The sequence below is a fragment of the Oncorhynchus keta genome, unplaced genomic scaffold (genome assembly GCF_023373465.1).
Source record: "Oncorhynchus keta strain PuntledgeMale-10-30-2019 unplaced genomic scaffold, Oket_V2 Un_contig_4974_pilon_pilon, whole genome shotgun sequence".
NCBI classification, from domain to species: domain Eukaryota; kingdom Metazoa; phylum Chordata; class Actinopteri; order Salmoniformes; family Salmonidae; genus Oncorhynchus; species Oncorhynchus keta.
Window position 1 is genome coordinate 15,025 of NW_026288055.1, and position 2,777 is coordinate 17,801.

Below are 2,777 nucleotides of genomic sequence, written 5' to 3' on the forward strand. Positions count from 1 at the left end.
CAGCACACCTGGGACAACACCATTCTTAACAGAACACCTGGGAAACACCATTCTAAACAGCCCACCTGGAAACCACCATTCTAAACAGCCCACCTGGGAAACCACCATTCTAAACAGCCCACCTGGAAACCACCATTCTAAACAGCCCACCTGGAAACCACCATTCTAAACAGCACACCTGGGACAACACCATTCTTAACAGAACACCTGGGAAACACCATTCTAAACAGCCCACCTGGAAACCACCATTCTAAACAGCACACCTGGGACAACACCATTCTTAACAGAACACCTGGGAAACACCATTCTAAACAGCCCACCTGGAAACCACCATTCTAAACAGCACACCTGGGACAACACCATTCTTAACAGAACACCTGGGAAACACCATTCTAAACAGCCCACCTGGAAACCACCATTCTAAACAGCACACCTGGGACAACACCATTCTTAACAGAACACCTGGGAAACACCATTCTAAACAGCCCACCTGGAAACCACCATTCTAAACAGCACACCTGGGACAACACCATTCTAAACAGAACACCTGGGAAACACCATTCTAAACAGCCCACCTGAAACCACCATTCTAAACAGCACACCTGGGACAACACCATTCTTAACAGAACACCTGGGAAACACCATTCTAAACAGCCCACCTGAAACCACCATTCTAAACAGCACACCTGGGACAACACCATTCTTAACAGAACACCTGGGAAACACCATTCTAAACAGCCCACCTGGAAACCACCATTCTAAACAGCACACCTGGGACAACACCATTCTAAACAGCACACCTGGGACAACACCATTCTAAACAGCCCACCTGGGAAACACCATTCTAAACAGCCCACCTGGGACAACACCATTCTAAACAGCCCACCTGGGACAACACCATTCTAAACAGCACACCTGGGACAACACCATTCTAAACAGCCCACCTGGAAACCACCATTCTAAACAGCCCACCTGGGACAACACCATTCTAAACAGCCCACCTGGAAACCACCATTCTAAACAGCCCACCTGGGACAACACCATTCTAAACAGCCCACCTGGGACAACACCATTCTAAACAGCCCACCTGGAAACCACCATTCTAAACAGCCCACCTGGGACAACACCATTCTAAACAGCCCACCTGGAAACCACCATTCTAAACAGAACACCTGGGAAAACACCATTCTAAACAGCACACCTGGGACAACACCATTCTAAACAGCACACCTGGAAACCACCATTCTAAACAGCACACCTGGGACAACACCATTCTAAACAGCACACCTGGGACAACACCATTCTTAACAGAACACCTGGAAACCACCATTCTAAACAGCACACCTGGGAAACACCATTCTAAACAGCACACCTGGGACAACACCATTCTAAACAGCACACCTGGAAACCACCATTCTAAACAGCACACCTGGAAACCACCATTCTAAACAGCACACCTGGGACAACACCATTCTAAACAGCACACCTGGGACAACACCATTCTAAACAGCACACCTGGGACAACACCATTCTAAACAGCACACCTGGGGAAACACCATTCTAAACAGCACACCTGGAAACCACCATTCTAAACAGCACACCTGGGACAACACCATTCTAAACAGCACACCTGGGACAACACCATTCTAAACAGCACACCTGGGACAACACCATTCTAAACAGCACACCTGGGACAACACCATTCTAAACAGCACACCTGGGGAAACACCATTCTAAACAGCCCACCTGGAAACCACCATTCTAAACAGCACACCTGGGACAACACCATTCTAAACAGCACACCTGGGACAACACCATTCTAAACAGCACACCTGGGACAACACCATTCTAAACAGCACACCTGGGACAACACCATTCTAAACAGCACACCTGGAAACCACCATTCTAAACAGAACACCTGGGAAAACACCATTCTAAACAGCACACCTGGAAACCACCATTCTAAACAGACCACCTGGGAAACACCATTCTAAACAGCACACCTGGAAACCACCATTCTAAACAGACCACCTGGGAAACACCATTCTAAACAGCACACCTGGAAACCACCATTCTAAACAGACCACCTGGGAAACACCATTCTAAACAGCACACCTGGAAACCACCATTCTAAACAGCACACCTGGAAACCACCATTCTAAACAGCACACCTGGAAACCACCATTCTAAACAGCACACCTGGAAACCACCATTCTAAACAGCACACCTGAAACCACCATTCTAAACAACACACCTGGAAACCACCATTCTAAACAGCACACCTGGGAAACACCATTCTAAACAGCACACCTGGAAACCACCATTCTAAACAGCACACCTGGAAACCACCATTCTAAACAACACACCTGGAAACCACCATTCTAAACAGCACACCTGGGAAACACCATTCTAAACAACACACCTGGGAACCACCATTCTAAACAGCACACCTGGAAACCACCATTCTAAACAGCCCACCTGGAAACCACCATTCTAAACAGCACACCTGGAAACCACCATTCTAAACAGCACACCTGGGACAACACCATTCTAAACAGCACACCTGGAAACCACCATTCTAAACAGAACACCTGGAAAACACCATTCTAAACAGCACACCTGGAAACCACCATTCTAAACAGAACACCTGGGAAACACCATTCTAAACAGCACACCTGGAAACCACCATTCTAAACAGCACACCTGGAAACCACCATTCTAAACAGCACACCTGGAAACCACCATTCTAAACAGCACACCTGGAAACCACCATTCTA

General features: G+C 47.4%; 1 long non-coding RNA gene across 2 annotated transcripts; it reads right to left on the reverse strand.

The window, feature by feature from the left end:
* Positions 1 to 2,052: 2,052 nt before the first annotated feature.
* Positions 2,053 to 2,531, reverse strand: LOC127925041 (uncharacterized). 2 transcript variants are annotated; one of them, XR_008119579.1, is made up of 3 exons: positions 2,451 to 2,531; positions 2,311 to 2,366; positions 2,053 to 2,199 (listed from the first exon to the last, which is right to left on the reverse strand). It is a non-coding gene; the product is annotated as an uncharacterized LOC127925041 (long non-coding RNA). The 2 variants fall into 2 exon arrangements; XR_008119578.1 differs by having other exon boundaries at positions 2,053 to 2,227.
* Between the last annotated feature and the right edge of the window lie 246 nt (positions 2,532 to 2,777).